Raw genomic sequence first — 19,268 nt, 5'->3', positions numbered from 1 at the left:
ATAAATATAGATACCTGGGCTCCAACTGAGACTCCCACAGCAGATTTGTACTTTTGTTTTTTCAAGTAGTGGAGGTCAATAGGTTAAGCAAAGTAAACAAAAGTGAGTATTTGCTAATATATAAATTTCATATGAACAGTTTTTCCATTAATAACTAATACTATATTAAACTAATTTCATAACATTTTAAAGAACACTTAGGTGCTTTATATTCCTTCTGTCACAATAGATTTATTTGAGAGTTTGAAAGTTTATTTGTTGACAAAAAGTAAATTGAGATTAGTTTTTTAAATGTTGAGAATTTTTGCCATTTTCTTTCCTCTGAATTTGATCTTTTGACAAGTTTGTTGATCAATAGCTCTTTCCCTATTCGTAAATTATACCAGAAAAAGTGCCAAGATCTGGGCCAGACACATTCCCAGCATAACATGAAGTATAGAATATTCGGTGGATTAAGTTACTTAAAACTCTTTGGGGATCATGGCAAATACAGTCATCATCTCATCTACGGAACATGTGTTGCGCAACCCCAGGGGATGCTTGAAACTAACCAACCTGGGGATAGTCTAAAGAGACAGTCATGTCTCTCACTTTTGCTCTCAGACTCTGAAACAACAGACCCCTGAGATTCCTCCAAGAACCTCAGGTTCGGAAAAGGAAAAACCTAAACCCTCAATAGAGGAAGACCCCTATACCCAAAAAAGGTTTATAGCTTGTGAGATGGTACGGCAGTGAGTGGGCAGGACCATGCCTTCAGTGGAGACTGTACATATTGATAATGCTAGCTAGCATTCTATTTAAACCTTAACTTCACTTCAGGACCCAGATAGTAAGACTTTGAGAAATCACTGGATCATTTTCCCTTTTTCCCAATGTGTACATGTTAAATAAATCTTCTTTTTAACTTTCCCCCATTAATTTGACTCATTTAATTAGCTTATCAAGGATGTGTGGCTGAACCCGGTTTCTTGAGAAACAAGTTGCGACTCTAAGTCTGATAATAAAATCATAGAAGCAGAACATCTTGCTTATATGCTATGCTTTTTCTTACTCATAAGTGTACATGGTAAAGTTGAATTTATACCTTGGGCACAATAAGAGAAAATAGAAACTAATAAAATAGAATAAAGTTAATCATGTAGTAAGTGGCATGCTGTTACAAAAGCCTCTCATCATGGACACATAGTCTACCTGACATGGACATTCTAGCGAGAAATCTTGAGTAGTACAGAGAAGATTCCATCACACTGCTCACAAGTGCATTCAGTTTTGAACTTACAACTTATTCTCTTCGGCAGTTTACCATTAAAGATGTCTGGGATGCTGAAGAGGGCAGTTACCAAAACCACAGAGAGCAGAGTTGAGGATGAGTGTGGAAAATCAGAGATCTCAGACCACACTTTCTAGAGAGGGCATGGTGAGAACAAATATTTTCACTAGAATGACTTAAAGCCTGCGACTTCATCTGACTCTTTGACTTCTGTTAATTCTCTTGCAATGAAGCAAGAAGTCCTGTCTTGGTTTTGTTTTCCAAATGTCTTAAGTGATTAGCCAAGTCTAGGACTGCCACTTCTGATCAGAAACTGTTAAGCCCTATGATAGTTTACCTAGTCTCCAACCTTCAGAATTATACTCTAGGTAATCCAGCTAGCTGCTAGTTTAAAGGTTAAGAGAAGAAAAAAGATAAAACATGACTCTTGTTTAAATATGAAAGAAGTTTCAATGCAAAATAATTGATAACTGAGAGAATTATTAAGCTGGTAAAATAATACAAGAAGAAAAGAGATTGCACAGTGTATTATATGAATGCATACATTTATGTTTATTGTATGTATAGAACAAAAATACTGAGCTGATACCTCAAATTGACACAAAACTGGCTAATATCCTATAAGACAATATATTATCGTGCTTAGGCCTGTCTTTTCTACTGGGAAGGACTAAATTTTTTCTCATACAAAATTTATTTTCATAGTCATCAATTTCTACAATTAATTTCTCCCTCAACTTAGCTGTAATATAGTTCCGTCAATAGAAAAGCAATCAAAACCGCCTGTTCCTATGCAACGAGATAAATCCATCACTTTACTGCAAGGACATCCTGTAGTCATTTCTGCATTGAGTACCTTTTAATTATTCTTCATTGCTGCTTCAGCTTTCATTATACAGTTTATGCCTCAACTGCCCACCTACTTCCAAATTAATCATTCTAGAAAATACCTTCCATCCCATGCATATAAATTGCTGTGACTTCCTACACACTTAATTTTTTTCTTCCTGTTCTATCTTCCTACATAAAATCTTCCAGCCAACCTGTGTGGTAGATGTGACCAGCTATGTGTTCTAGCATCAAGTCTAGAATGATCTCTCTTTTTTTTTCATGAATGTAGTCTTTATCAGTTGATAGAAAATTCACTCTTCTCCTGTAAAGTACTTTTTCTCTGGTGCAAGGTTACACTAACTCACTTGACATAACCACCATGAATGCCATGTGTTTTGTGGGCTTTGGATTTCAGGTTTAGGACAGTAGTCCTTTCTAGTCTGTTCTTTTGAGTGACCCCTACACAACTGTTCTCTTCTTTATTAAAACTGAGGAGAGCATCTTTCTATTCAGAGACTTGTAGAAGACTCAGTGACACTTCTAATCTCTGTGGTGAGGAGTTCCTGGAACAGTCTTGCTATCTAACTTCCTGAATGCACCTAATGTTTTGTTTTTGTGATTTTATTTTATTATTGTGTTTATTTTAATTTATAATTCAAAAGGCTTTGATTTCAGAGTGATGGCTGTCATACAAATATAGATTAACATGAACATAGATATGCAGGTGTTGGTGTATAAAAATATCTGTTCTGGGAAGCAAAACCAGTTATAGAACACCAAAACTTCCAAAAGGAGAGGGAAAAAAAAAACCACAACTGTCTTAGAGTTTGGAAGAGAATCCATTGTTCCTTTAATGTGTTAAGAGCTGCCTGTACAATGGTCATCTCATCAATTTTGCTAAATATGAGTATGTAAAAATATTCATCTTTATGAGACTGTACATTTCAAGAGAATAAGAGAAAGTATACTTTGTGCAGGTTAAAATATTAGCATAATGCACTTTCCAGTCTTTGGTTATATTATTATCACTTTTGACTATTACACTCAAAGACAAGTAGCTCATATACTGAACCTGGATGGTTCAGATACTTTAAGTGGAAAAAGAAGATATGATCTGAGTGGAAAACCAAGTGGCTATCCAGTACTGCAGTTTTATGTTGCTACTTTGATCATCTTCTTAATAGCTCCAGAAAATGAGCATAAAGAAGTTCCACTAGAGACATTTATTTTAAAAGTAAAATCTTCTCTTGTAAAAGTTTCATATCAGGCTTATGCTGCATCCCATTACTTTCCAGGAACAGCAAAACGTTAAGTTTAGGGAAAGTCAGATGCTTGCCTCCTTCGTGGAAGACGGATGATTAGAGATGTTGAGTTTGCCCTTAGGACCGAATGGACCAAACAGTCATCTAGTTACTACATTGAAATAAAGATGACCTTCATTCCTATCTGTCAATCAAGTTGACTACACACATTGCAAAGACAAATACACAGGCTTACAGACAAAGTGAAAATGCAATTCAAATGCATTTAAAATTTTTTTTGTATTCCTAAGCTCTTTTCCTTTTTGTCTTTGTTTAGGTTGAGAGAAAAGCCACAGAGCAATATCTATTCCCATCTATACATCAGTGCCTTAAAGTAATATTGACTAAAACTATTTCATTTCCTACTCATAAGCAAAACTGCAGAAATCTTCATTGGTAGCACTTTAATGCTAATATTAAAATGAAGGACCAATAAAATGAGAGTGAATTTCTGAGTGTAAAATAAAATTTTAGCAGCTAGAAACCACTCCTAAAACCAAAGATTTTAAGAGCAGCTGAACAGAGAGTGAAAGTTAACGGTAATTTTTACACTCAAAATTTCAAATAAATAAATAAGAACTCTATATTTTCTATAGAATACACCAATAAAAGTCTGTAATGGAAAAAAAACCATGATGGGCTTAGAAAAACATATCATACTAGAAAATAATCAACAAAATTTAAGTAGATTAATACATAAAACGAATTGAGAAACTAATCACAAGCTATCATGTTTACTCAATGGGCAAAACTTGTCTTTGTAAATTTAATATTAAATCACTTGTTTCTATATTAAATACTGTTTTCATTGGAAAAATCATTTACTTCACTACATATATACTACAAATGTGGCAAACCACCCAAAACAAAGGTATGTTTCCACATTCCACAATTGACTGGAATTCACACATAATTTGGTCTGAATTCATATATAAATATGTTGACAGAAGTTTCTGTCCTGCCAGGTCCCACAGCCATTCAGTCATAAACAAACACACAAAGGCTTATGTTAAGTATAAACTGTTTGGCCTATTGCTCAGGCTTATTACTAACTAGCTCTTACAACTTAAATTAATCCATATTTCTTATCTATGTTTAGCCATGTAACTTGGTAGCTTTTCTCAGTAAAGCATTCTCATCTTGCTTCCACTGCATCTGACTTATGACTGTGTTTTTGCCTTTATTCTTCCCATAATTTTCCTAGTCTGGTTGCCCCACCTATACTTCCTGCCTGGCTAAGAGTCAATCAGCATTTTATTAAACCAATATATAGAGATAAAGACATAGATGATATAGATATAAGTAGATAAATAAATATTACAAATATATGTTAAAAATTAATAAGTTAACTCTGATACCTAGTGATATTCATATTTTTCATGCATATTTATTTCATTTTATCGAGTTTCATGTTTCACCAAAAGTATCTTAGAAATATTTCAACACTCTTCTTGCCATGTTGTAGATTTCCAGAACTGATGACAAAGAAACATATCTCAAGAGCACACAGAAGTGATGTTATTGTCCTGAAGTCACACTATAATGAAGGTTATTTTAAAAAAGTGTTTGAAAGTTTAAAAAACTCTTTGAATGCAATAGTAACCTTCATTAATTCTTCTTTCTGTTTAACTGAGGGAATAGCAGATAACTTATATAATTGAGGAGATGAAATGAAGGTTAATAGATATTATAATATAATATATATATATATATATATATAAGTTGTACAAATTAGCAAAGTGATATATCCTTCACAATAATCTTGAAGTGAAATAATGCTCATAGCCACTTTTTAGGGTAGCCTGTGAGAAAAGACATCCCAAAAGCTTGTGCAATGAGAGGATATCTGAGACAGTTCTCCGTCACAAGCTTTCAAAACATTTCCCATTATTAATATTGGATGATGCTACATTGAGCAGAATATTCACAAGGTAAAAATATTCAAAATGACTCTGAAGAAACAAACAAATGACCTCAAAATTATTAAGATCTCAGCAATATGATACTCAATCCAACCTGCAATACAAGAATATAGTCAAATATTACAAAAATATAGGTAAGAAATGACTGAGTAGACTTAAACACATGATAATGCCTCAGATACTGGCTAATAATATACCCACATTTCTGTAAAACAAAACAAAACAAAAACATGTTTTTAAATAAAACCACAAAGCAAGATGCTTTTGCTTAGCATGTAAACCATCACCCCTTAAAATTCCAAACCTGTTTTTCTGCTGTTTTATTTTTTCCTAAGCCTCAAATAGAAACTATTAATGGACCATTAAAAAACAAGAATTTTTCAAAAGCATCACTTGAAGTCATCAGATCAGTTCATTCAATGTGTATCATTGCTACTGGTTTTCAATTTTAGCTCTCTTCTCCCCTCTCTGAGCATATTCCACTTTCATTAGCATTCAGGAAGGTGCATTTTTGAATTAAAGAAAAAACTTTCTTTCATAGTAGTATGGACAGAAGGTTATGGACATTGTTATTCACCCTTCTGGTTCTACACTTACATTCTATACCATTCCTCTGTCTCATATATGATTTTATACACATGGATATACAGGGACATTCTTTATTATTTCCTAACTACTTACATTGTAATTTTGCACAAAGGTATACATACTGGAATGAATTGTTTCAGAACGAGAGAAATGATTCAAATGATTTTCTCTAATATCTGCTCACTTCCATAGTAGAAATCTATTAAATACTGTTTATGAATATTCTAGGTGGTATTGAGGTGCCAACAAAAAAATCCTGACTTATTTGTGCATATAAATTAAAGAAACAGAACACAAAATAAAGCAAACACAGCAATTTGCATTTGTGTAGATTTATGGTTTATGAGTTGTTTGCATGTTTTTCTGTCAATTTTAAAAACTGTCTTAAAAGTTATTAAAAGGTCACATATAGGCAGCCCATGTTATGGATGTTTTAAGTTTATATTTTGTAGACACATTTGGAGTTAATATGACTTTTTTGCAAGTTTTATTCTGAAAATACACATTATCTGTATGTGGATATGTGAGTGTTCCTGTGTATGCTTATGGTTTTGTGTTTGTAGGTGCACATTTGTGTGTAAATGTATGTGTGTGTGTGTGTGTGTATATATATATATATATGTGTGTGTGTGTGTGTGTGTGTGTGTGTGTGTAGTTGCACTTGAATGTGGAGGCCAGAAGACAACACCACACACCCACGCAAATGTATTTGTTGATTGTTTACTATTTCTAAGCAGAGACTGTGAATTCAAACAAAAAGAAAAACATTAGGTTGAAAGCAACTAGTTACCAAACTCTTCTTATTCCTGAACTAAATCCAATATGATGAGACAAAAACTGAGAAACACTAGTTGGCTATTGAGACAATAAAATGGTAATTCTAGGATTAAAATGAGAACTTGGAGAGGTGAACTAGTGAGGAGAAAGTGATTCCATGAAGGATAAAGTTTTCTGCCTTTGAAAGCGTGAGCACTATGCCCAACCATATCACAAATCCTATAAGGTAGTAGACAAGGGGAATCACGTAAGAAATGTGTTGTTTCCCATCTTATGAGTCAGGAGACTAAGGATGGAGTCCATGGAAGATCAAAGGACAGAGGAAGTACTTGAGGCCCACCAACAAATCATCTGGAGATAATATTTTGTGCTGTGTCTTTTGATGGCTTCCTGCCTTTTATTACCAAGCTGTCTTATGCCAATGGATGCTCTTTGTCTGATATTTGGATGACACATGGAAGCATCTTCAGGTGATTACAACAGAAGCAATAAGTGTCTCCATCCTGATGTAAATGGTAACTCAGTTTTAAAAATTAGATATGAGGTTTAAAAGGTTTCACTCTTCCACTAAAGCTTATAATACTGGGAGAGAAACACTGAAGCAGGGTTCACATTCTCTTAATTACGTTGGTCTTTGGGTCAGGAGAATCCAATCAAGCACACACACTAATAGAACTTCTAAGACAAGCTATACTCAGGTGGCCAGCCTTTAAGATTAGTCAAAGGAGAACACTATCTCATTTTTCCTTTCTTTTTATTTAACTTAATTGAATGCAAAAAAATTATATAATGAGAAAGAATGGGGTTTAAAAACAGCTTATTTTTGGCTTGATTTGTGAAAACTTTGCTATTTTACATTTTGGGTTATTATGACAATTTTATCTAATTAGTTCAGATTGTTCTTAAGCAAGGAATATGAGAAAATTTTCCATGCATAGAATATACTAATTATTATCATCTGAGTTACATAAATAATAGTTTTCTTTTGTGTCAAACCAAACTCTTATGGTCCAAATATTCCTCATTAGCATGCTCAACAAAGGAACTTTAGATACCCAGCATAATGAATAAAGCAAATGAGTGAAAAACAAATGAGAATCTATTTTCTCAAGATTTAGACAATGTTAGTATAATACATACTGACAAATTTTAAGACTTCACAAGCTAGAGATCTCATTACATACAAATTAGATTCTGTATATGTTACAGTCTTGACTTTTAGGGTCAGAAACAAGCATGCGTGGCTTTTTTTTAAAAAAAAGTATTGACAAAGTCTCTTAGTCTTACTGGAATCATATAAATGTATAGAGAAGGATGTCTGCCATTGCTTATAGCTGTGCTCTGAGCTTTATTACAATATGTTCCTGTTCAGTGCTGTAAAACATCTATTTTCAGCTTAATAATGCTCTGTTCCATGTGCAATGCAAAGTGAAGTCTATCACAGATTAATTCATTTAAAACATCAAATAAGTTTATGATTACTAAGTAAAGAAATATAATTTTCAACCTGACTTCAACTTTACTGGGCATTCCTTTTGTAAGTGACAGTATGGTCAACTTTACCATAAATGCTTTAAAACTTTAAGGTTATGTGTTTAGGGATGAATGGTTTTCCCATGTATTCATATTTTCATTATGGTAGCTTCTAAGTTGCTTGAATTTATTTTACCTTCTCTGATTCTTCTTTTTTTTTAAATTTTTTACTGAGAAAAAGAAAAAAAGTTTCCCCTTCCTCCCACCCTTCTCCCCCTCCCCCCACTCCTCTCCCCCTCCCTTTCCAGTCCAAAGAGCAGTCAGGTTAGTTCCTTGGGCAGCTGAGGATAGGGAACCTGAAGTGACCCTATCCTATAGCAATACTGACAAATATCTTGCATATCACCAAAGAACCTTCTCTGATTCTTAGGAGAAATAGTAGCTACTAGGACATTCTGCTAAGTTAAGAGGGGCAAACAATAATCCTTAGAGATAAAAGCAAGGCCAGGCTTGAGTATTTGGAAAGCTGCCCACTCTGCTGGGAAGCACTCTAGAGAAAGCTTCCTAGGGCTTGTTTCTCTGAACAGTTCTTAGTCATCCATTGTCTTCAGGGAACATATTCAATCATCCTCAGATGGCCTAACGATGCACATGTTCCTGTAGTGATCATGGCAAACAGAGGTCCTAGCAAAGCAGATGTATGAAATCAGCAATGGTGTGAGATAGCCAATAAGGACATTTGGATCTGATGAAAGAAGTCCAGAGATCAGCAAGTACTAGAGGTTGATTTTTAGTGGAGGGCACTGAATGTTTAAACATTGTTAGTTTGAGAAATGTCAGTCTGAGTACGCTTGCTATGACACATGCCTGAGAAAATCAACTTGTAAAGAAGAGATTGATGATAATGATGAAGATAGATAGATAGATAGATAGATAGATAGATAGATAGATAGATACATAGATACATAGATAGATACATAGATGGATGGATAGATAGATGGATAGATGGATAGATAGATGACAGATAAATAGATAATTATAGACAATAGATAGATGATTCCATATATATGTGGTAAACCATATATAGATAAATAGAAAGATATAGATAGATAGATAGATAGATAGATAGATAGATAGATAGAGATAGATAGATAGATAGATAGATAGATAGATAGAGATGATGGATACATAGATAGATGGATAGATAAATAGGTGATGATAGACAATAGATAGATGATTCCATAGATAGGTAGTAGACCATATATAGATCAATAGAAAGATATATATGTATAAATATATATATATATATGGAGATAGATGATAGATAGATAGATAGATAGATAGATAGATAGATAGATAGATAGATAGATGTAGATAGATAGAGATAGATAGATGATGGATACATAATAGATGGATAGATAGATAGATAGATAGATAGATAGATAGATAGATAGATAGATGACAGATAAATAGATGATGATAGACAATAGATAAATGATTCCATAGATAGGTGGTAGACCATATATAGATAAATAGAAAGATATATAGTGAGGTACATATATATATATATATACATATGTGTATATATATATATATATATATATATATATATATATATATAGAGAGAGAGAGAGAGAGAGAGAGAGAGAGAGAGAGAGAGATTGATTTTAGATTAGATAAAATAAGTCTCACAGTTACAGAGATTCTAGTCCTTGGCCAGTTGTCTCCATTGATTTGAATCTTGTGGAAGAATGACACATCATGGCAGAAGAGATGGGCAGAAGTCTCATCAGTGGAAAGCAAGAGAATGAGAAGGGTTAGGAATCTACTGTCTCCAAGATCATCCCTCAATGAGCTAAAATCCTTCCACTATCCTTCACCTCTTAGAATTCTACCACTTCCCTCGATGACACTGTTCTCGGGCTGTGGAATGTGAACTGCCAGATGATTTTAGCCAAGTTCCTAATGAGAATCAAGAGCCCAAACATAGAGCAAAAAGATTTTAAAAGCTCATTTTTCCAAGGAAAGAAAGATGTGTGAACACACTTAACTTGACAGACAAGGCAAATACAGACAAGACAGCTGAAACTGTCAAAGAGATTAGCACTATTAAGGAGATGTCAGCATCTATGTGATGCTCCTTTCGCAGGTAAGCAGAACATAAGTGTTATGGGGCTTAGGAGGAAATAATATGTAGTAATGCTAGAATCTTTCAGTGAGCTCTGCACAGATTTTTTAAGCGAAGCCTAAGTTGCGTTCAAAGTACCAGGATGGTGAAGATACCAGAAACATGAGACATCTCCTGAGGAAAACTGCAGGCACTAAATAAAGCTTTTACGAGAGAGGCCATATGTATGACAAAAGATTGGGGCATAGGAAAATGACTTCTAAAGTCTGATAATAAGAATCTACATCACAATGCTATGTGCCTCAGATGCTGGACGTGGTGCTACTATATTTGCCTTTATGGCTTAACATTGCATTTTAGTCCTTTTTCTTCCTTCCCATTCTTTCTTTCTGGATTGGAAATGTTTATTCTGTCATAGAATATTGGGAGCAATATCTTGATATGTACAGGAGACTTGAAATGCTGTTTTCTTTATCAGTGGAGCAAAAGCTTCACATACTACAATGGATTTGCCAAATAAGCATTTATAATATTCTTTTAAAATGCTTTAAATAGAGACATAAAAAGAGTAAATAATTATTGGGTACTATATGATACACATACCTACATATATATGGCAACTTTTAAATCAGTGTAAGCACACGTATTTTCTCAAACATTTAACATTTTTCTCTGGCAGAAAATATCCAAAATCCTTTCTTCTAGCCTTTGTCAACTCTACAATGCATTGTCACTTCTTACAAACAACCTACTGTGTAATAGTACAATATATATTACTTACAGATTGTAACTATGTCTAGCTACCCATCCACCAACTATTTGTCTACCTTAAGAATAATGTGTGCCTTATTAAATCCTTCCAGTTATATTTTTCACTTTGTTAAAAATCTGTTAAATAAAATAAAATTCTTAATTGACAGGAGGTTTTAGGAGAGGTAAAATGGCAAATATAAAGAACCTAGGTTTTGCTTTGTTGGTTGAAGAAGCATTTGGTTTTTTCTTTTATTCAATAATTAGATTAAATTGTTCTCGTCAATTTAATTCTGGAATGTCATCAGAAATTACATAGTTAATAGTTGTGTTTTTATCTGAGTCAGGAAAATACTTACGGTTTTATTAGCTATGATACTTTCTCAAGGAAATTAAAATTTGAGTTTTGTGATTGAGATGAGTACATTTTAATACACTTTCATGTAAGCCATTCACTTGTAATTTAAACTCTCTAACTCAAAAGTCTAAGTGAGAAAGGAAAGGAGAGGAAGGGGGAAACAAGAAGAGGGAAGGGAAGAGAGAGGAAGGTCATGTTGAAAGTTAATTCATGTTGTAAAAGTATTGGTGGTGGAACTTTAAGAGGTGAATATGCCATGATACCTCTTCACAAATGGATAATTGCTGCTATGTTGGGAGGGGTGATGGTGCAGGACAATTCTGTATTCTGTCAATTACGTTTTAAATAACCACTGATTGGCCAGTAGCCAGGCAGGAAGTATAGGTGGGGCAACCAGACAGGAAGTAGAGGCAGGGCAATGAGTGCAGGAGTATTCTGGGAAGAAGGAAGTTCTCTTTGCAGTCCTGTCCAGACACTGAAGAAGCAGGATGTGACCTGCCCTACTGAAAAAGATACAGAGCCATGGGGCTAACATAGATAAGAATAATGGGTTAATATAAGTTATAAGAGCTAATACAAAGCCTATGCTAATGGGCCAATCAGTTTATGATTAATGTAGAATTCGGTGTAGTTTCTTTGGGACTTACTGGCTGTGGGAACTGGGTAGGACAGAAACTCCAATAAGGAGGCCCTCATGTTACAGGGTGTTACGAGACTGGGTTTGCCAGAAAAGCTACAGTAGTCCCATTTTTGTCCTTCGACACCATGTATGTTTTCTTGGCCTCCTTCCTCATGATGACACAACACAGAAGTCCCCCTAGATGCCAGAGTCAGGCTTTTGCACTTTCCAGCTACAGAGCCAGGATTCAAATAAGCATATATCATTTACAAATTGCCTATCCTATGGCATTCTCTTACTCTATGGCAGAAAAGCAAGCAAGGCAATCTTACCTTCCTTTCTCACTTTCTCTTCTCTTCCCATTTCCCCCTCTTTCTTGTTTCCCTATTCTCTTTTTTCTCCTCCCCAATCCCTTTCCTGTCTAGTCAAGTACTTGGTATTAATTCTCTTGATTAACACTTATACCCATACAAATTTTATACAAATTCCAATTAATTTTTCCATTTTTTAGATGGAGACTTAAGAATAAGAAGTTTAATTGAATTTCCTAGGTAATAAATAAATATCTAGGAAATAGTAATAAAGTCATTATATTTGCTGAAGAATGTTTAATGTCAATCTTGTATCCATCACTACTTATCACATAAGTTAGTGGTATGTATTTGTATTTATAAATGGGATTTTAGAATCTCAATGGCCTCAAAATGTTCTCCCCATTATTGTTTAAAAAACAAAAGTTCTCAATGATATAAGATTTCATTACATTCCATAAGTAATAATATGACTCAGAAGAAAGAGACCAAAAATTAACTCACAAAATTGACGAACCGTCTGAAAACCCTAGCAGTACTATTGTAAATAGGTATTTATGCTACTTTTTTAAAATGTCACTCTAAAAATTTAGTGCCAAGTGAAATATTTTTTCTTTATTCTTAACATTTTCACTGACTTCTAGTTCTGTTGTGTCTGCATCAAAGAAGCTTACTTAACCAACACAATTTAAAGACTGAATATTCTTTGATTGTCAACCAAGTAACATATTTTATTGCTTTAGATTTTAAACAAAAGAGAGGAGTGAATGGATAGTTCATTAATTATGGATTTTATGTGCATTCTGGCTTTGGAGGATAGGGAAATGAAGGAGAGGAGAGGGGAAGGCAGGAGGTGAGTGGATGGCCACATGACACTTTGCTGTACTTCAATATTCGTTCTAAAATTTAATCACCAGTCTAACAATACTGACGGAGAGAATCCTTAAAAAGTGACGAGTTCATGATAGTAGGCATTAATGGTGTTATCACTGGGAAATTTACAAAAGTCAACTGTTCACACCCAGTACAGTAAACCTTCACAGAATTTTTAAATATTCTATTATATGCACATACTTATAAAGGTTGGAGGAATGTTAAACAATTAACAGAAGACTGGCAAACAAAAATTATTCTGTACCCTTAAGACCTGTAGCTACTCAACAGCCTGGGGGTGGGTGGGGGTCAAAGCCCAGCTTAGCTACTTAATAGATATGCTCTCTTAGATGCATTCTGTAACTTTCCCTATTAGTAAACCTCATGTTTGAAGACTGAGTGAGCTAACATTTGTAAGATTTCTTTCTGGTTTGTAATAAGGGCTATATGCTCTGGGTCAGGTCCTTCACTAAATAGTAAGTACTTAGTGATTTATTAAGCAAAATTGAGTCTGAATAAGAAAGACACATTTGAAGATATCAAATAGAGAAGATTTAACATAGAAAGTGTAGAATTCTTTAAAAATAGTGGTCTACAGCGGTATTTAAAGACTGGAGGAACAAAAGAACATGGACATTATCAAAGAACACAAAAGGGAAGGAGAGAACTGACATGAAATCAGAAATTCATCTAAGTCCATTGGCCTAAGTGCTACTGAGCTGCTAGAATCTTCCACTGCCCTGGTTGCTAGAGTCCTCAGCTTTCTCATACCTTCTAGAAAGTAGTTGGAGTAAGAAGCTAGTTGTCTCATTTCTCTTCCTTTTTAATTGATGTCAGTACTCCCCATGAGCTGAATTTTACAAGATATAGCTCTAAGTGTAAGATGGGGGATAGAGTTTACCCAGAGCCAGTCCCAGAGATGTAGAAGTTCAGGTGAACTCTCACCTCATCCTGAGACTATGAAGAGCCTTCTCTTATCACCAACACTGCAGACATCTCTTTCTAAGTTAAGGAGACTCATCCATCGCTGTCAGTTGCTGCCTCTGGAGAAAAGATCTGACCCCTTAGGCACTCTTTAGTTTGGAGTCCTGTCCATTCACAGTGATTCTCAGAAGGGTGTAGCCTTGGGTTATTTAGAAGTCATTGCCATATTTCTACTATGATACTCTCTACAAGCTTTTGTGAAAGGTATTTTTCATCTTCATTTATTCCTAAAGTCAGAATGGATCTCAAATGTTGTCAAATCATTCTTTATAGTAGCGCATCATTAAGGCTTAGAAAAAAATGTAATGGCTCTCTCTAAAATTTCAAACAAATTTAAGGGAAGAACAGGAACTTCATATAAGAAATATACAGCCTGTTCAGCTGATCATCGACAACATTATGATTCTTTGGTGTTGTGCTGTTTAATACAGATTAAATTATGTATCTATAACATCATGTATCTGTCTATCCATCTATCATGTTGTATTTAGTTTTCCTATATACATCTTATTTCAGAAAATATTTAAGCTTATAGAATATACATAATACAACATTATCAACATTTAGTATATTAACATAAAGGGAGAGAGAGAAGAGTTAACTGAAGTCATAATTAGCATCAGTGGGCAGATGCATGCCCTGTCTTTTCCTCTGGCTAAAGACCTCCTCTGCATCAAATGTGAGTGGAAGTTGAGGTTGGCACTAAGTTGAGCAGGAGGCAGTCACATCAGTATGCATCAGATAACTGCATCACAGTAACCATAAAATAAAAGTAAGACAATTGCTCAGGAGACTGCAGTCCATACGCTACCATAAAGTTGATGAACTTGTTTCTTCAATAAAGTGGTATCTTTCCAAAATAAATCAATAACTTACAAATAAAAGCATCTCAATGCCACTGCATGTTTCTACATATATATCTATTAGAACCTTTGAAGAGACTAAGTAGAATGTGTTTACTTTGCAGTTTTGCAAAATTATAAATTGATTTTTGTAATAGTAAAGTTTAAAAGAGTACAAATGTAATTAAACTTGTACCTTACTGTAATTTCGCCAGTTTGGGGGGGGGCACATACAACTAAACTCACAAGAGATCATAAAACCTCTGTTCACAGTATGATTTTCTAGCAAGATCAGAAAATCTATAAATTCAAGATGAAAATGTCTGAGGTACATAGATAATAGTATAAAATAATGTATTTTTATGTGCATTGGTGTTTTGCCTGCATGTTTATCTGTGTGAGGTTGTTGGATCTTCTGTAACTAAGTTATAGACAGTTGTGAATTGCCATGTGGGTCCTGGGAATTGGACCTGGTTACTCTGGAAGAGCAGCCAGGGCTATTAACCACTGAGCCATTTCTCCAGTCTGAGGAACACAGTGTTGTGAAGATAACAAGGATGTGGAGAGCCTGGAAATTGGATGATTAAACCTATGGTCTGTGAAGACTGGAGAAACAAGCTCAAATTGGTCAATAACTACTATCTAGTTTCTCTAGGCATGTGTTGAATAGAGCCCACTATTACTCTGGAACCTATTTCAGCAAGTGGGAGTCTCTGCTCCAGTCTAATCCTTGCCCTCTGTCATAGGCCATGCTCACTACTGTGGCATGGCTGAGAGAAGGGTACCTAGTTAGTCAGGCTGAGAGAGTGTCTGGTTAAGGAAAGCAAAAACACCATCGGGTGCTTCCTCCCACCCCACCCCATCCTTTCCTCCCCGCTCAGTGTATTGTGTAAGCTAAATGTAGGTGTCCCTAGTGTCTTTCTCATTGGCTCTCCACATTATATTTTAGACAGGATCTCTTGGTGAACTGAGAGCTTACTATTTCTATTTCATCTAGGGTAACTGTCCACCAAGCCACGGAATCCACTTGGGTCCACTTCTCCCGCTCTAAGATCATGGGTGTGCACTGAAGCATCTGGATTTTTACATAGGTGTAGAGGATCAAATGCAGGATGTCATGCTCCTGCGCCAAGCAATCTACTGACTGACAACATCAGAGACATTGGCGTTTATCATTCAGAAGGTCTACATGATCAAAACAAGGAGACAAGGTGAATCTGGAATACTGTTGCTTTGTGATGTCTCAGTTGGTGTCTCATGTCTTGACATTCTTACTTATTTCTGATACTATATATTTTCCCTCAAATTTCATGTACAACATCCTGTTGGTCACATAAGTAAATTTTCTCTCAGCTGTATCCTTTCCAGGACTCACATAATATATCACCCCAGTAAAAATGCTCTCTGGAATTACTACTTATTAAACAGAAAAATTTAACTCCAATTTTTAATGCCAGCCTTGTATAAAATTTTATCTTTTTCATGAAGAATAAATGAAAGATTTCTTATGGCTTCCATCTTTAACTGTGTGCCTAAAATTTAAATTTTTTTTGGTAGATTCCCAATGTTCAGTGGGAGCAGCATATAAGTAGACATGAACATGCCAATGAGCTTCTTGGGTCTTTATTTATACAAAGAGAAGGTGGCTTATTTTCCCCAACATTCTTAGAAGATCACTAGTGTCCATGGGCCAACTATTTTTAAAGTAAATTTAATTTCATAATCATCACTTCCTTAAGTATAATAGTTTTCCTCTTAATGTTTTTTAAATAATGTTCATGACAGTGGTTTAATTTTTTTAGAAAAAATCAACTCCTTTTACACATTTTCACATTCTTCTCAGATTGTAGTTTTTCCATGTAGCAAGTCACTGTTTTTATTAATGAGTTAGAAAGAAGGGATCTCTAATTCCTTATTACTTTGACTCAAACAGATGGTCCAATTTATTCTTATAGCTGTGGGGAATTGAAAATATTTGGGGCAAGATGTCAGACACAAACAGCATATATACATACATGTTCCTAGAATAGTAATTTGTATTTCTACACCAGTAAGAGGAGAGGAAAGCAGGCAGAAAAGCTCCTCACAGAGTATAACACACACACACATGCACACACACACACACACACACACACACCTCATCTCCCATCCTTTAAATCCAGAAAATTATTACAAATTTAAATGACAAGTCATTTGTTTTAATAATTACTTTACTATGAAGATATCCACAGGTTTACAACCAAGAAGTTGCTTGTCAATATGATCTCTAGAAAATGAATCTTGACTAATTAGAAAAATTTGAGGTCACTTATGTATACTATCATATCATCTCCAAATAATGATACTTTGAGTTCTTCCTTTCCAATCTGTATCCCTTTGATCTCCTTTAGCGTATTATTGATCTAGCTAGAACTTCAAGTACTATATTAAATAGATATGAAGAGAATGGATAAACTGGTCTTGTTCTTGATTTTAGTGGAATTGCTTTGAGTGTCTCTCCATTTAATTTGATGCTGGCAATTGACTTGCTGTATATTGCTTTTGTTATGTATGTTCCTTGTATCCCTGATCTATTTTGTTATGAAGGGATGTTGGATTTTTGTCAAAGGCTTTTTCAGCATCGAATGGGATGATCATATGGGTTTTTTTTCAGGTTGTTGATACGGTAGATTACATTGACAGATGTTCGTATGTTGAATGTCCCTATATCTATGGGATGAAGCCCACTTGATCATGGTTGATGATATCAGAGAGACTTTATCCAGCAACTGGTGGAAACAGACCCAGAGACCCACAGTCACATTAGGCCGAGCTCTAGGAATTCTGATGAAAAGAGGTTAGAAGGACTGTAGGAGCCAGAGGGATTGAGGATATCACAAGAAGATCCACAGAAATAATTAACCTGGGCTTATAAGAGCTCACAGAGGCTGAACCGACAACCAGGAAACCTGCATGTGACTGACCTGGGCACCATGTATATATGTGACTGTTATGTAGCTTGGCCTTCTTGTGGGACTGGAAACAGAGGCTACCTCTGACTCTTTTGCTGGTCTTTGGGAACCTCTTTTTCACAGTTGGTGGCCTTGCCCAGCCTTAATACATTGTAAGGTGTAGCCTTACTACAACTTGATATGTCATGTTGTGTCAATACCCATGGGAGGCCTGCCCTTTTCTGAGTAGAAACCAAAGAAGGAATGGATGGGGTGGGGCAGATGGAAAGAAGAAGGGAAGGAACTGGGAGAAGAGGAGGCAGGGGAAACTACAGTTGGCATGTAAAATAAATAATTAGGTATTAAAAATATTTTAAAAGATTAATTTTTCATTTTATTTTAATAGATAGATGTGTAATGAAATAGACCTGAATGTTTTTTTAAAAGAAAAGAAAAAGAAAAATCTGAGCAATTTCTGGTTAGCTCCTTTCTTCAATAATTGAGAAACAAGGAGCCACATGTCAAGTCTCTCTGAATATCAGTCATATTTCTGCATACCCTTTCTCATTAAAGTCTTATGTTTGTACTAACACAATGTAACTCCACTCACCTGAAAGTGTGGCCTCCATTGACAAAACGTAAAGAGGTTTAGTTGCTGTATCAGCCAGCCAGCAAGAAGGGATGACATACTCAACAAAGTGAGCAATTTGAGGGGTGCAGATGGATGTAATGAAGCATGACTTACAAAGGTACAGTCAGATCTTGAGGAAGCAGCTACAGGTAATGTTGATACCAAGGCTAGCAAGTTCAAATAGCCATAGCCACTAATGCACATGAAGAGAAACAGCACCAGAAGAAACTTTGAAGAACTCTATGAAGAGGGTCTCCGGAAAACTAACTCTCTCTCTCTCTCTCTCTCTCTCTCTCTCTCTCTCTCTCTCTCTCTCCAAAATTCAGAGATCCCTGATACAGCACCATCCAAGGGCATAGAGCAGATTGGAAGGGAGAATCCTGAATTGCAAAGGGACAAATGGAAAGTAACACAATCAGTAGATGCAAAGACAGAACCCACATGAGGCAGTTGGCAAGCACTGCAGGACACATAGTCCAGTCCTATTTGTATGACAGAGGGTGGGAAGCTACTAACAGTCTCCTTGGGGTTCAATGTGTATCAGCTGGCATCACACCCTTCCATCAGATTCTGAATTTTTTTCTTCCATATGGTCTTCTATAGTCATGTAGGCCCATCCCTCAGCTTCAATCGTTACGAGCTAACCTGCATATATCCTTCCAACCCTTAGCTTCAATGCT

Source organism: Microtus pennsylvanicus, chromosome 1, assembly GCF_037038515.1.
Source record: "Microtus pennsylvanicus isolate mMicPen1 chromosome 1, mMicPen1.hap1, whole genome shotgun sequence".
NCBI lineage: Eukaryota > Metazoa > Chordata > Mammalia > Rodentia > Cricetidae > Microtus > Microtus pennsylvanicus.
This window is presented reverse-complemented; position numbering follows the sequence as displayed.